The 17,911-nt window shown below is 36.1% G+C and overlaps 1 protein-coding gene across 5 annotated transcripts in view; it reads left to right on the forward strand.

Annotated features, from left to right (window-relative positions):
- The window catches only part of Mmp16 (matrix metallopeptidase 16), a 264,408-nt gene that overhangs the window by 201,652 nt on the left and 44,845 nt on the right, over positions 1 to 17,911 (forward strand). The gene's annotated exons all lie outside the window — the stretch shown is intronic.

The following is a 17,911-nucleotide window of genomic DNA, read 5'->3' on the forward strand; positions in this document are numbered from 1 at the left end:
AAATCACATGCGCAAATGGGCGTCGATTTCTAGCAGAAGATTGCTATGACGTTCTATTTTGGGAATACACTTCTGTCAGCAGGAGCTGAAATGCCTGGAAATGTGAGGTTGAAAGTACTGCATGTTAGGAAGAGATAAAATAGCAGAATTTAAATCATGAATGGGATCTAATAGCGATGATTTGCCCGTCAGCTTAGCCACTTCCCAGAATGCTGTTGCTCAGATGTCTTACTATATAAATCTTAAAATGTCTCTCTAATTTGAGGTGACAATTACTGCATTGCTTGGCTGTCGTTGTCGTTGTCATTGTTGTTGTTGTTGTTGATTTGCTTTTGTGATTTTGTTTGGGGTTCTCCACTTGTAAAATCTCTAGTCCTCCATCATTTCCAGAGGATAGAACTTGGGATGTTTGTTTGTTTGTTTGTTTCGTAGGCAGGATACTTAATTTGTATTTGCAATTATGTAATATCAAATTACATTTTTGTATTTGAAAAAAAATGTGCTTGAGCAAGTTCATTATCAATAACACCAGTGAAAAGTACATGCAAAGAGAAAATAGGTATACATACATACATACATACATACACACACACACACACATAATATATATATATGTGTATGTGTGTGTATGCATGAACAAGGGAAATATATATATATAATGTGTGTGTGTGTGTGTGTGTGTGTGTGTGTGTGTGTGTGTGTGTGTGTATGCATGAACAAGGGAAAAGTAGGTGATTTGTTCTGCACAATTATAATGGCTAATAAAAATAAAGAAAAAGAAAATCAGAATTAAAAGAAAATTCAGGAATACTAAACTTAAACATATAACAAGAATATTATTGTTTGTTTGTTTGTTTGTTTGTTTGTTTTTTCAAGACAGGGTTTCTCTGTATAGCCCTGGCTATCCTGGAACTCACTTTGTAGACCAGGCTGGCCTCTAACTCAGAAATCAGCCTGTCTCTGCCTCCCAAGTGCTGGGATTAAAGGCGTGTGTCATCAGCCCCTAGCAAGAATATTATTCTTATATGTATAAAGTACTTGAATCATTTCAAGTATATTAATAAGCTTAGCCTGTATAGCATGATTTTCTGCTTATTTACTTTATTGCAAACTCTATACAAATCAGGGACCTCATTATCCCATGAACTCTTCTCTTGTACACCCAACTCTCCTTTAGTTTTTTTTTTAATATATATTTTTTATTATGTATTTTCCTCAATTACATTTCCAATGCTATCCCAAAAGTCTCCCCTACCCTCCCCCCCCCCCACTTCCCTACCCACCCATTCCCACTTTTTGGCCCTCGCCTCCCCCCCCCCCCCCCCCGTGTCTCCTCTAGTGAAGTCTCAGCTATCCCAGTCTTTCTAACTCAGCATCTCTGCATGATACTCAGATCCGGGCTGCCTATTCTCACCAAAGTTGTTCTCATTGTTTTTCATACCTGTTCTGTGCATCTATGTAACACACTAGTTTGCTGTCTCTAATCATTGCCTTTGTTGCATGGTTTTAACTAGATGATAGACTTGCTCACAGCTCACTTAGTTCATTTGCATGCCACAGTGCTTACCACTCCTCACAGGAATACCGGTGGGGGCAACTCATGCAAGCTGAAGGTATATATAGAGCACAGGAGAAATGATGAAATAATGAACGTTTTCTTCTCCTTTATTTATTTTTTGAAGAGCCCATTAAATTCATTTAATTTGTTTCTTTATTTACTGGTGATCCATGCATCACAGTGTGTGAATGGAGGTACACACTGTGATGTATCACAATCTAAGGCTATCACTCACCTCCTTTCACTATGTGGGTAGCAGGGTCCAAACTTAGGTGAGTCTCAGGCACGTTTCTCCCTATTTCTCTCCTGTATTTTTTATTTTTGAAAGAATTTAACGACTTGAAAGAATTTAAGTTCTATATGTCTGTATTTTAACACTACCACCACCAGCAACAAACAAAATCTAGATATATACACAAACATAACTAGTCATGTTTGTTTCCTCATTAGAAAGAGTACTTCCCTTAAAACAGAAAATTCAGTATAGTTCCTTTTGTTTGCTAGTTTCCTCTCCTGGGATTCAATATCATCTTCTCATTCAAATTTGTTTGTTTGGTTGGTTGGTTGGTTGTTTTTGTGCGTGTGTGTGTGTGTGTGTGTGTGTGTGTATGTGCATGCACTCAAGTATGTTTCATATTGATGCATAAATCAGAAAATTAAACCCTGCTGCTTCATAATCTTTTGGAACCATGATGCCACCTAAGGAAAGGAATGAGGATCAAAGAAAAATGTCAAAGAACAGGGAAAACATAACAGTCCCATAAGACACATCGTCACCTGAAGACTGTCACTTGTCTTGACTGAGCTGGGTTCACATTAACCGGATATAACTGAGAACATACCATGCCTTTGTATTTTAACAGGAACATATTGACATGATTTGTGTTAATTTTAGTGTGAAGGAAATTACCAGCAAATTTGAATGAGGTTATATGAAGCAAATTTCAATTATAAAATGTTAAATTGCATTTGAAGGAGTACAATAGTAGCTATAGTTTTTAAAGCTGGAACATCATTTCCCTCACCTAAGAAGATTGGTTCTATCAACTGACCAGTTCTTTATATCAATCAGGGCAAGCAAAACACCTGTTGATGCTAGCATAAAGAAGCCAAGCAAACTATAGTTAGTGCAAAGTAAAACTCATGGTCACAAGGAGTGTCCTGTATATTATGTGCTAGCTACACAAGGAGCTAGCACATAATATACAGGACAAAAACCAAAGTAGATATTGTTGGGGTTCATTTAAGTTCTTTTTTTAATTCTTAAGAATTTCATCCATATATACAATGAGGTATAATAATATCTACTTCCAACTATGCCTCTGATATCTCACCCCGAGCTTTGTATTTTCTCCTTTTTTAATAGTGCTGTCAATAGCTCTACAATAAGGGGTGGGAACTGGAGAGGTCTACTCAATTGATGCTGGAGTTTTCAGCAGACTTGATCTTGTGCAGATAACCATAGCTGCTGTGAATTCCTAAGTGCATCAGCCATGCCATATCAATATGCATCCTTCCCAACATTTCTCCCCCTCCTTTTACTCTTGAAATTTAAATGTTCTGTCCAATTTGTATTTATTCATCACAATTTTGTTTTGCTCACAACTGGCTATCTTAATTGATGTCCCCTATTTAAATATACTGAGGAGTTCCAAATAAATACAAAGTAGAGTCTAAATTCATTTAAAAATAATAGCTTTTTGTTGTTGTTGTTGCCATTTTCCTAAAATGGACATCTTCTTATTGAAAAGGAAACATGGTGATGGCAGGGGAGACATTGAAACCTGATAACTTAGCCTCAAATACATTTTCATATTTCATAAAATGTGATCCATTTAGTCTACAGTTAGTCTACAGTGAACCTCTGGATTTGTTGATCTAAGAACATTAAACTTTCATTTTTGTTGTTACCATCCTACCTCAATAGCTCACCTTATCTCACACCTCACCTTATATATAATATTCTCTAAACTAATTTCCTGCCTTTCCTTCTTTTTCTACTTTACCTGTTCCCACCTTGACTGTCTATCACGAATACAGTGTGCAATTGGTCTTTAAAGGATGTGTATCTCATTGAGGGACAGCTTCAGCAGAAAGCCTTTCTCCCTGGTGCAGAACAAGTTGAGATTTTCCTCTTCTCCATGTTTTAGTCCAGCATATGCCCAGCTCCTATGATTGTTGCCCTCTCTTTCATTTTGCTGTTCCACTCACTTCCTCAACCCAACATTTTATTTATTTATTTTTGTTTGTTTGTTTGTTTGTTTGTTTATATATTTATTTATTTTCTATTCTGTGATTTCTCTAACATGCCGGGTTGCAGGTTTCTGTCCAATATGAGTTAATTACTTGTGGATATCCGTTCCTCTGTGTTCATCCCCTGAAGGCTGTTTATTTCTAATTCTTATTCTCAATGTTGCTACCTAGATTACAGCCAGCTAAGAAGGGACACAGTGCATGAAGGATCTCAGACAGTCCTGAAGATATATACACGGAAGTTTACATTCTCAAATGATTAGAGGGATTAGTTTAACATACTCTCCTCCCCCACAAAAAAAACGTTTCTCTAATGTCTTCTTGTAGTCTGACTTATTCCCATTCTCTAGAAGAGTGACATTGTTTATTGAGATAGGATAATCTTGTATTCCTTAAACATTAGACAAAGAGTTAAATCCACTTAATATCAGCTCTAGTCAAGGACTGTGACTAACTTAACCATTTCTGTATTGCACTGTGATAGAATATAGTAAACAATAAATACTTGTTAAACACTTCAGAATTTACTCTACTAATTTGATTATTACTGAGAAATTCCATCATAAGACTAGGATACACTAAGGAAATGTTGGTATTAAAAATAAAAACAGAAACAGCATAGTTAATTCTGCAGTTGGTCCAGTAGGTCAATTTCAAATGATATTTAAAATTATTTTTATATTAAAAATGAATCAGGAACCTGTATGTGAAGCCATCTTAATTTTTATACCATTTAAATTTTACTATATGTGCTGCCAAAGCTAGCACCTAAATTACTGCTTCCATATATATATATATATATATATATATATATATATATATATATATATATATATGTATGTGTGTATGTGTATGCAGTGGAGTGTGCACTACTGTGTGTGTGTATGTGTGTGTGCGTGCATGTGCGTGCAGGTGTTTGTGTGAGTGTTTTTGTGTGAGTGTGAATGCACACTTACATTTTTTAAGTGTAGGTGAATATACACTTATAAGCTGGAGGTCAATGCAGGTTGTCTTCCACCTTGCTTTCTACCTTTTATTTTGGCACTGAAACCAAATACCATCAATTTTGCCAGGTGAGCTAGCCAGTGTGCTTGGGAATGCTTGGCCTTTAATTCCACAACACTGGAATTATAGACACATGATGTCATACCTAGCTTTTTATTTGTGTCCTGGAGGGCTGAACTTATGTCCCCAGGCTTGTGCACCAAGAATCTGGTCAATAGAACCATCTTCCCATTCTCTGAAATTATCTTCATTGACTAGCACATAGTCCTACCCAGAGAATAGCTATAATCCTTAGAATGTAAGGGTAAGGAGTTACACAGTGTTGCAAATTTTCTCTCTGTCAGAGTAAGTACATAATTAAGGGCCATTTGTTTGTCAGAAAACCTAAATAGAGCTCTCCAAAACATGCAAAATTACTTCCAGTAGTGGTGTAGCACAGGTAAATCTTAAATTATGTTGATTCAAATATTGATTTGGTACTGTCTATCACATACCATCAGAGTATTGAAATAATGTCTCAGTGCACATATAACTAAAGTTAAAATGATCTATGTAGAACATTAATTGCAATTTAATTCTGGTACAAAATTATAATGTTCTACCTTAGAAAATCCTTTGAACATGCACCTGGACTTTAGTGGAATGCTGCACTTTTAATCAGTATTAGCTGATTTTAAAGTTATCAGCTTATTCATTCTTGCTTTACAATTTTCTGTTGCAGTGGTTTATTATTTCTGGTGTTCCCTGTCTAATTTACCAGGGAAGTATATAAATAGTCCTCAGAAGGAAGGGTTTGTACACTTGACTTCCCAAATTCTTTCTCAGTCAATGATTTCTTTTTAGTAAATGAAAGAATGCTGAGATTATATTTGGATACTTGCCTTAGAGATACTTAAACTATCTCACTTATGTAAAGCATAAGGAAATATGTGACTGTGGTATATATTTTGAAGATTAAGTTGTTTTTTTCAAGTATGTTTTATTTTGGTATAAACATTTCTTCTCATGAGGAGACATAAACAATATCTACTCCTTCTCCTAACGTCCCAGTGACAAGAAAAATTCCACCCAAGTTCACTCTAGCACAGTTAGGGTTGTCCTTACAAGGATATGGACTCCCCTTTCTTTATTGTCCTTATTTGGAATGCTTTACCTAGTATCAGGAATGAGGGTTTCATCATAACTACAAAAATGGAGTCTCCACTCTAGACCTTAAACACCCACACATGTACACACACTAGTTCTCGTCTTTATGCCAGGCCATGTATGAAGTGGCCAATGAGTATGGAGCAGTCGGAAGTCCAGCTGGGAGGATCCTTTGCCCAGAGGCAACCTAAATCTTCTAGATGCAGAAGACAGTAACACAGGAAAACATCTATGTACATAGTCAATGTAATTATATAAAAATATTTTCTGAAACAATATTGTTGTTCAATGTGTAAACTTCTCAGTCCATAGCCATGTTAATTACCCTGTTCTAAATGTACGTAAAATTTATATAAATTAAGTATCAAATTTAACTTTTCCTGACCTATGTATTAAATATAATTTAAAATCTATCATTTCTAATTTAAATTTTCAAAGAAAATGCTCATTTTCTCATCTCATGTTCCCAAACACTTATAATCATTTATGTAATAGAAATAATAAGTTTAGGTTCAAGATTTTTAGTAAACATGTAAAATATAATTTTTACTGAAGAATTTTCCAAAAAACATTCTTTCTAAATATTTTCTACTCATATTTGAATTTTCTGAGTGTCTCTGATTTGGCCCCTTAACAGATTGAATCTGAAGTTCCCCTCCAGGCCCATGGCTTAGTGTCAGCTGACAGGCTTGGGGAGATGACTGGAGATGAAGTAGATTGAAGTAGATGATGTTAATACATAATTGGTAGTCTGGTCCATGCCTGGAACCATAAATTATAGTCTCGGTTGGAGGGAATGGACATAGTTGATATCTGGGAAAGAGGATGTCTCAGCTCAGACATGGTCTACACTTTTTGATCACAAATTTTTCAGCCCCTTTATGCCCTGATAAGTTTGCCATGATGCTGTTCTCATGCTCATGGCCAAGTCATCATGGAGATGTCTGGGACACTGTGCCCTGAGATAAACTTTTCTTCCCATTTAGATGTCCAATAATTTGTCAAAGTGATTTTCAAAACATGTTGAACACTATTGCTCATATGTCTGTAAAGAGGAGATAAATTTTATTGCTTCTATGACCACTTTAGTTATAAATTGTAAATTGTGCTATAATCATCAGTGGAACTTTTTTGGCTATTTAAAAATGGCTTAAAAATTGCAGCAAAGTCTTTCAAATTTCTACAGCATTGATTTATCTTCATGAGTTATCATATGTACATACTTAGAATACACTATGAATATAGCTGTAATCATCACCAAAGTATGTAGCTTCTTAAAAAGTCCCACAGTAAGCAATGAACAATAATTTATACACAAAAAAACTTTGGAAAGATAGAGAGAAGCATAATAGTTTTTTTAATATCCTAATAATGAGGTAGATTGAATAAATTGAAATGATATTTGGCATAATTAAGCCAGTCATAAAAATCAACATAAATATAAATGCCTGGTATCATCATGGCATGCAATAAATATTAATTTACTGAAATGTATTTTTGCATATAACTTGTTCCCTGAATTTGAATTCCATGAGGAGGGTTATCAAGAGTCTTATTCAATATTCTATTCCTAATACTTAGAATAGCTTTTGAAATTATTACATCATATTTTATTTTTAAATGAGATTATTATGTGGGATATAACAAAACTTTAATTATGTAAATTAAAATGAATTAAGTAATAGGGAATTACAATGTGCTGCTGTCAAAAGACACTATTGGAAGATAATTATTCTCTCACATTATTCTACAATTAATAATTGTAATCCTATTGGGATTGGTGAAGGGGAGTCCTTACTCTTCACATTTTAATTGATATGTAGATAAGATAATTTATATTGTGTAAGTCTTCTGCCACACTTTCAATTCAAACTCTATCCATCATCAATCACCTACATACCATGATTGATGGATTTTAGTTCTCAGTGTGTCAGAATGAGTGCTTTGCCTGCAGATATCCATGTTTTAAACAGAATAAAAAAATGCCAAATGAATATGTAGCAACCATATTACGGGAAAAACACAAACGCTCAGCTTTCTTTCTCTGGCTACAGCTGTTATGTTGCTACTTATATAGAGATGCCTAGTAAGCAGGATTTGAAAATTCTGTAAATTGCTCTCTCAAACAAGACTCAGACATTAGTAGCAGGAAAGAGAAAAACTAGATACTGAGTCAATAACTAGCAGTTTCTACAACACTTTCTAAATGTCAGTGACTTTCCAAAGTTCCTGAATTCTAGGTATTTACAATCAGACAATTTACAGAATTCCTAAGTAACAAAAGAAAATTGCATTTTTAGACCACATAATTCTCATAGATTTTTGTCAGTTCCTTGTGTCGATAAAACTATGATACACCACCATAATGAAGCAATAACATATTTAGTATCCATGAGCCACTAGGCACTTTCCTTAGTGTTTTAAATGTGTTATCATAACATAAACCACACATTATATGAGAACCAAAGGCCTCAGAAGGTTAACTTATTCCAACCATCTGAATCTTTAGAATTCCAGGGAGCTTACCACTTTTCATTCTTACTACTTTCGTTTTGTACTCAGCAAATATATTTGCAATTGTTTAATGCTTATTGAATATATTATGTGTATGCACATGTGCATGTGTGAAAGATAGAGAGCACATGTAAGCATGTGTGTGTGCATAGACACATGTGTGTCTGCCATATGTGTGGGCAGACAAAAATGTGAATTCAGTACTTTCCTTCCACTATATGAGTCCAGAAGACCTAGCTCAGGTCATCAGACTTATTAGCAAAAAACCCTTACCACTGCACCATCTAATCAGTCTAGGTATGTTTCTTTTGTTGTATGGTCTGAGTTCAACTATATTTAAGAAGAGACAATATTTTTTTAGTGGTAATAGAACATAAAATGTCGAGATTTAAATTTTTATCATAAGAGTACAGCCCTCCTAAGAATTTAAGTTAGAATTTATTTTGTTAAAAAAATAAAAAATAAAAAGATTAGTCCAAGTTTTTGCTGCATTTCTCTCATGAGCACTCAATGACTAAACCCATATATTTTTTTTCTGTACTACTTGAAACAACAACATAGTGGAAAAACGGAAATGATCATCAATAGGGAATTTAGTATTAGACAATTCAATGGAATATAACATAAAATTAAGATTATATCGCATTACACATATGAGTAACATATCAATATTTTAAGTGTACTATTTCAGAACAAAATGTGGAGATTCACAGCACAGTTAACCCACATACATATGAAGGCAAGCAGTGGAAATGAATACAAGAAAGGCCAAACATAAACTATTTAGGAATAAAAAGTAGATTGTTAGGAATATGAATGTTCAACCCAGTAGCTATGTGTTTATACATCTGTGTCATAAATATGTATATGATATATTAGTGATATATGTGTTTATACTTGTATATATATATATATATATATATATACACAGTTATATATGCAAAACATCCCATAAGCAAAGACAATAAAGTTCAATGCCACCATGTTAGGACAAAATGAGGATAGTTATCTCTCAATTAGAAAATTGAAGTTATTGAAACTCAGAATGTGCTCAGCATTAACATGCTGCCCTAGAACATGAATAGATTTTGGCTCAATCCTTAAGTGCCAAAATACAAGGATAGTTACTTTGGAAATTTTATTACTTTTGTTGTGGCTTTTTAAAGGGATTTTATTGCTTTTTGTCATGAGCACTTATTCAAGGAAAATGTCGTATGTTATTGTTTTTAAAAGGATAATTTAGGGGTTAGGCTGTGGTGTTTTACTTCTCAGGACTTCACAGACAGAAGAATGGGCATATTTTCCAAATTAATAACACAGTATGTGGCAATTCACCTGAAAAATTATGAAAGTAGATACTAAAATGGATAATACTATTGATTGATGCTTTCATGATAAAATAAATTTTTCAAGGAAACAGTTTTGTAGAAGCAGCATAGGAAATTGTAATTTATCAGCAGGTATGATTGCATGAGAGCCTTAGCAGGAAGGCTATTTGCAAAGATATGTATAATGAGATATACTTACAATATATACAGAAATGGTAAACTATAAACTGTTATGCATCATGTATTTCATTATTTGAAATGAAGGCTTTGACAAGGCCTAGAAAAGACTATAAATATGGGATTGTGAATGGATTCTATATCTAAACTATACTATTTTAGTGTGTGTGTGTGTGTGTGTGTGTGTGTGTGTGTGTGTGCGTGTGTGTGTGCGTGTGGTGTGTGTGTGTGTCCCAAACTTAACAGATTAATAAATATTAAAGTCATAAATAGTAAATAATGATACAGTGGCACGGCTTTCAAAATAATATCACAAGACAGAAGCCATTATTTTCTTCATTGCCTTTTTCATTCAAACTGTGAGTAAGATGACTTGAACAAGATCATGGTGGTACATTTCAGTAATAAAATTTAGTTCAACTACCAAAAATTCCAATTACATATACTCTGCACCCAGCAAAATATAGTCTCAAATGAGAATAGTTTTCTGTGAATCAAACTAGCCAACTATTTTGATAAAATCAATTTTATTATTATTTTAGCCACTAAGGCAAGATTTTTTTTTTCTGTTTACTACATAGCATTTTATAATCATGCGTAATGACAAGATACTTGGATATGTGTCCTGAGAATATTGCTAGATTATGTAATTAGACAAGGGCTGTCATGTAGCCTTCCTCACACACTGTCAGCTCATCACACACTGACATACTGTAAGCAAGGTACATACCTGGTACATCACAGCAAATGCTCAAGCAGTTGCAACAACTGTCATTATTGCTGGAGCTATTGATGGTGGCACTTGTGTTCTCATTCTTACTAGCATTCATTTATTGTAAAGCACAATTGTTAAAGTGTCTTCAGAAGATTCTGTTACAAACTTCCCTTGGTCTCCTAAAGCTTTTTCTTCGAGAAAGTGTTAGCTAGCTGGTAAGTAAGCATTAGAGAGCTGGCGCTGCTCTCTTTACCCTTGTCAAACCCTGTACATTCCCTGGGTTAGATAATAGTCTAGCAGACAGGGCATCAATACCTAAGTTGCACTGAATATCAGAAGCACATGCATCAAGAAGCATGTCTGCAGGCTGCTGCTATTTTACCTGAACCTTTTAGAACAATTAACATCAGCTAAGCCTGGAGGTCACATGGTGTTGGGGCATTGAGAAGAAAGTGTAGACTGTTGTAAAAACAAAAGCAGCAGAGTTGAGAACTGTGGAAAAGGGTGCTTTACACATGCTTTTCATACTGTATTTAAAACTCAAGGTTTTATTCTACATGGTAGGAATTATTAGGTGAGAGTAGAGAGAATGAGCAAATGAGAAGGGATGGACAAAAGAAAAGCAAGTGAAGCACTCTTTTTATGACTTTTTATCTTTAATCTTTTTATTACAGTCCATTCGTTATCCCCCTCACGTTTTGCACTCTGACAGTTCCTCATCCCGTTCCTTCTCTCCTGTCTCCATGAAGATGCCCCCACCCCCCAACACTCCCCACACCCCTACATCCTGCCAAGCCTCCTCCTTACCTGGGTCCTCAAGTCTCTCAAGGGTAGGCGCATCTTCTCTCACTGAGCCCAGACCAAGCAGTTATCTGCTGTATATGTGTTGAGGCCTTGGACCAAACACTGTATGCTGCCTGGTTGGTGGCTCAGTATCTGAGATATCTCCCTTTGGGACCCATCTGAAGGGGAGACTCCAAGGTCTGACACTATTACTGATGCTATGATATAGTTACAGACAAGTGTTTAGCATGGTTGCTGCCCTCTGTGAGGCCTTATAAGCTGTTGACTGAGACAGAAGCAGATACTTATTCCCAACCAGTGGATTAAAATCAAGAAACCCTGTGGTTGGATTAAGAAAGGCTGGAAGAACTTGAGGAGGAGGGTGACCCCATAGGAAGACCAGCAGAAACTACACTGTTGAGCATTTGAAGACAAGAAAATACAGGACACAAGGCTGGGGGAACAGGGCAGAGGAGTAACCTTAAGAGCGGTAGTCCTGGGGGACAGTGACAGGCATGCTATCTCTGTAGATAGCTCTGTAGGTTTTGTTTTTGTTTTTGTTTTTTATGAGCATTGTCTTTATGTGATTCGTGAACCAGAATCAACAAGGTGATGCAGGGAGGAGACACAATAATCTAACCTAGAGTGGGATGAGAAATACCATGTCTTTATATTATCATCTTGTAACTTCAGTAAAATTAAATTGTATTATGTACCTTTCTTTATAGAAGTGTTATAATTTATTCAAATTTTATTTGAAAATAGTGTGTTATAACTTCATTCAGCTCAGTGTACATAAAACATTTTAAAAGAAACAATTGTGTCTAATATTTGATGCAGCCCCTCTCTTCATCTCTGAGCTCCCATATTCACACACTGTGCTTCTGCAGACTCTGCTTGTCAAATCTTGTTGCTCATAGCAGTTACTGGTCGCATCATTAGTTACCATTAACAGCATTGATCTGAAGACCAAAGCAGCTAATAATGTAAGGGCTGGTCACTCATTCCCAGAATAGGGTAATTTTAGGGAGGTGAGGAAGGAGTGGGTGGGTGGATAGTAGAGCATCTTCACAGAAGCAGGGGGAGGGGAGGGAGGAGGGGGTTTGAGGAGGGGATACTGGGAAAGGGGATAGCATTTGAAATGTAAATAAATAAAATAACCAATAAAAATTTTAAAATGTGGTACATAGATAAACTGAGAATTCACATAAGAAGAATCTTAAATAGCCAAGAAGCACTTAAAGAAATGTTCAAAGTCTTTAATGATCAGAGATATGCAAATCAAAATGACCTTGAGGTTCCTACTCACACCAATCAAATTGGCTAAGAAGAAAAAAAAAAAAGAAAAAAAAAACTCAAGAGACAGCACATGCTGGTGAAGATGTGGAGAAAGAGAAACACTCCTCCATTGTTGGTGGGATTGCAAGCTGAAATAACCACTCTGGAAATCAATCTGGAGGTTTCTCCGAAAATTATAAATAGTTCTACCTGAAGACTCAGCTCTACCACTCCTGGGAATATACCTAAAAGATAGATTCCTTATCATACCACAAGGACATGTGTTCCACATGTTCATAGCAACCTTATTTATAATAGTATGAAGCTGGAAACAATCCAGATGTCCCTCAACCAAAAAATAGATACAGAAAAATGTGGTTTAGTTACATAATGGAATACTATTCAGCTATTGAAAACAAAGACATTGTTTCTGTCTGTGCCCAGAGCTGATCATGGCACACAGCACTCCACACCCAAATACTGCCAGGAGAGAATTTGTCTCCCAGAAGTACTGACACACAGGCTTGCAAGAAGGACCTGCCACAGTAATAGACAGCAACACCACCTAACATCAGAGATATCCAGATGGTAAGAGGCAAGGGGAAGAACATAAGCAACATAAACCAAGGCTATTTGGCATCATCAGAACCCAGTTGCCCCACTACAGTGAGCACTGGATACCCCCAACAAACCAGAAAATCAAGACTCTGATTTAAAGTCATATCCCAAGATAGTGATAGAGGACTTTGAGCATGACATAAATAACTACCTTAAGGAACTACATGAGAACTCAGGTAAATAGGTAGAAGCCCTTAATGAGGAAACACAAAAATCCCATAAAGAATTACAAGAAAATACAACCAAACACTTGAAGGAATTAATTTTAAAAAATCCAGGACATAAAAATAGAAATAGAATCAATAAAAAAAAAAAATCACAAAGGAAGGCAACCCTAGAGATAGAAAACCTACAAAGAGATCAGGAATCATAGATGCAAGCATCACTAATAGAAAACAAAAGATAGAAGAGAGACTCTCAGGGACAGAAGATACCATAGAAATCATTGAAACAACAGTCAAAGAAAATGCATAGTGCAAAAAAGCTCCTAGCCCAAAAAAGTTCAGGAAATCCAGGACACAATGAAAAGACCAAACCTAAGGATAATAGGTATAGAAGAGAGGAAAGATTTCCAACTTAAGGGCCAGTAAATATCTTCAACAAAAATATAGAAGAAAACTTCCCTAAGCTAAAGAAAGAGATCTCATAAACATACAAGAAGCCTACAGAACTCCAAATCGACTGGACCAAAGAAGAAATTCCTTCAGTCACATAATAGTCAAAATACCAAATGCAAAAAACAAAACAACAACAACAACAACAAAAGAGTATTAAAAGCAGTAAGGGAAAAAGGTCAAGTAATATATAATGGCAGACTATTAGAATTACACCAGACTTCTCACCAAAGATTATGAAAGCTAAAAGATCCTTGGCAAATACAGAAGTGGATGCTCACAGTCATCTATAGAATGGAACACAGGGCCCCCAGTGGAGTCTTGTGTGCGCTCAACTGGCCAGGAAGAACGACGCTGCAACAGGATCCTTCTGCACACGTTTATTGGGAGAGCTTGATTGCAGAGGCGAAAAGACCTCGAGCCCAGAACTGGTGCTGCTTTTATAGGCCTAGGAGAGTCGTGTCTCACACCCGGATTGGTTATGCACTACGCCTCATTTGCATGTTCCTCATCTGATTGGCTATTCTCTCTCAGTACCTCACAGAGCCTCATTATCATACCTCATTTGCATGTCTCACATCTGATTGGTTACTCTCTCTCAGTACCTTAAGAACCTCATTATCATACCTAATTTGCATGTCTCACATCTGATTGGTTACTCTCTCTCAGTACCTTACAGAACCTCATTATCATGCCCGGGCCAGGCAGTGTCTTTGCAAAAAACTTTACTGCATATGTACCCATTGGTTGTTTGTCCAAACTTATGCGTGGTGGCCACGAGTAGTCAGTGCCACTCTGCCATGGCACATGTGGCTTCCCACAGTGGAGGAGCTAGAGAAAGTACCCAAGGAGCTGAAGGCGTCGGCAACCCTATATAGGTGGAACAATATGAACTAACCAGTAACCCTAGAGCTCGTGTCTCTAGCTGCATATGTAGCAGAAGATGGCCTAGTCGACCATCATTGGGAAGAGAGGCGCGTTGGTCTTGCAAACTTTATATGCTCCGGTACAGGGGAACTCCAGGGCCAAGAAGTGGGAGTGGGTGGATAGGAAACTTTTGGGATAACATTAGAAAAGTAAATAAAGAAAATATCTAATTTTAAAAAAAAGAAATACACAAAATAAAAAAAAATAATAAAAATGATCCTCAGCAGATGTCATACAGACCCCAGCCTAGGCTGCAATACACAGCAAAACTCTCAATTACCATGGATGGAGAAATCAAGATATTCCATGACAAAACCAAATTTACACAGTATCTTTACATAAATCCAGCCCTACAAAGGATAATAGATCGAAAACTCCAACACGAAAGAAACTAATCCCTAGAAAAAGCAAGAAAGTACTCTTCTTTCAACTTATTTAGAAAAAGATAGCCACACAAGCACAATTCCAGCTCTAACAACAAAAATAACAGGAAGCAAGAATCACTATTCCTTAATATCTCTTTACATCAATGGACTCAATTCCCCAATAAAAAGACATAGACTTACTGACTGGATATATACACAGGACCCAGCATTTTGCTGCATACAGGAAATGCACCTCAGTATTAAAGACAGGCACTACCTCAGAGTAAAGGGCTAGGAAACAATTTTCCAAGCAAATGGTCCAAAGAAACAAATTGGAGTAGCCGTTTTTATATCAAGTAAAGTGGACTTGCAACCAATAGGTATCAAAAAGGATAAGGAAGGACACGTCACACTCATCAAAGGAAAAATCTACCAATTCACAGTTCAGAATTTCTATACTCCAAATGCAAGGGCATCCACATTCATAAAAGGAACTTTACTAAAGCTCAAAGCACACATTGCAACTCACATAATAATAGTGGGAGACTTTAACACCCCACTCTTATCAATGGATACATCATGGAAACAGAAACTAAACAGAGACCCAGTGAAACTAACAAAAGTAATAGACCAAATGATTTTAAAAGATATCTATAGAACATTTCATCCTAAAACAAAAGAATATACCTTCTCAACACCTCATGGTACCTTCTTCAAAACTGACCATATAATCACTCAAAAACTGTTCTCAACTGATACAAGTAGATCGAAATAATCCCATGCATCCTATCAGATCACCAGGGACTAAGGCTGTTCAATAACAAAAACAAGAGAAAGCCCATATACATGTGAAAGCTGAGCAATGCCCTATTCAATGCTAACTTGGTCGAGGAAGAAATATAAATAAATAAATAAAGCCTTTTAGAAATTTAAGGAAAATGAAGGCACAACATACCCAAATTTATGGGACACAATGAAAGCAGTGCTAAGAGGAAAACTCATAGCTCTAAGTGCCTCCAAAAAGAAACTGGAGAGAGCATGCACTAGCAGCTTAACGGCACACCTAAAAGCTCTAGAGTAAAAGGAAGCAAATACATCCAGGAGGAGTAGATGGTAAGAAATAATCAACCTCAGGGCTGAAAGCAACCAAGTAGAAACAAAAAGAATCAACAAAACCAGGACCTGGTTCTTTGAGAAAAGCTTTTTCTTCCTTCCTTCCTTCCTTCCTTCCTTCCTTCCTTCCTTCCTTCCTTCCTTCCTTCCTTCCTTCCTCCCTCCCTCCCTCTCTCCTTTCCTTTCATCCTTCCCTCTTTTCCTTCCTTCCTTCCTTCCTTCCTTCCTTCCTTCCTTCCTTCCTTCCTTCCTTCCTTCCTTTCTTTCTTTCTTTCTTTCTTTCTTTCTTTCTTTCTTTCTTTCTTTCTGTCTTTCTTTTTCCTTCCTTCCTTCCTTCCTTCCTTCCTTCCTTCCTTCCTTCCTTCCTTTCTTTCTTCCTTCCTTCCTTCCTTCCTTCCTTCCTTTCTTTCTTTCTCTTGTTCATTCTTTGCTTTTTATCAAATATATTCTAACATGAGTCAAACTGAAGAAGAAAATTTGAAAAGATGTCGCCATCACATTGTCAAGTAGGCAAAAGATCATTTAGTATTTTCTTGACTCATGATTTTGTATTGCAAGTGCCATCCCTGAACATCTGGAATAAAAAATCAGTCTGCACAGATAGTAATTCTATTCCTTCATAGCCTCTTCTTCAGTGCATGCCTTCAAGTTCATGTTTGATTTCTTGCCCTGACTACCATTCATAATGTACTGTAAGATATAAGATAAAATAAGCTCTTTCCTCTCAAACAAACAAACAAACAAAAACCAAAGACATCATGAATTTTGCAGGCAAATGGATAAAACTAGAAAATATCATCCTGAGTAAGGTAACACAGCCCGAAAAGAACATATATGGTATGTATTCAAAGACTAATAGATATTAGCAAAAAAACTACTGAATACCTAGAATACAACCCACGGACCCTGAGCAGTAAAACAAGTAGAAAGGCTCAAGTGAGGATGTTTCAATTCAGCTTAGAATTGGTCCGTTTTATTTTTAAAGTCAATTTTTGCAAGAAAATTCAGTCCATTGAAAATTTGTTCTATGATGCCATCCTAGAATCCAGAGAAATGGCCCATAACCAGGCACATTACTAACTTTTCATAAAAATTCACAAGTATTTGTAGTATAATAACATTGTCATACGTGTCATGCTTTATATAAGTGCATGTAGGGCTGGAGAGATGGCTCAGTGGTTAAGAGCACTGAATGCTCTTCGAAAAGCTCTGAGTTCAATTCCCAGGAACCACATGGTGGTTCACAACCACCTATAATGGGATCTGATGCCCTCTTTTGGAAAATACATGTAATGTAGCACATGAATATATAAAATATGTATTTATGATACAAAAGTATAATGCATATTCTATGTGTCATAAGTAGTAAAACATTTAAGGGAACGATACATTTATTGTAAATAAAAATACACAAACACATAAAACTCAACGATAAAATTGTGCATATAAATTCAAATGAAGTTTTCTAAGTAAGTTTGCACCAAATTCAAGGGACAGCATTGCTTCCTCAAATGAAC

Source organism: Mus musculus, chromosome 4, assembly GCF_000001635.26.
Source record: "Mus musculus strain C57BL/6J chromosome 4, GRCm38.p6 C57BL/6J".
NCBI classification, from domain to species: Eukaryota; Metazoa; Chordata; class Mammalia; order Rodentia; family Muridae; genus Mus; species Mus musculus.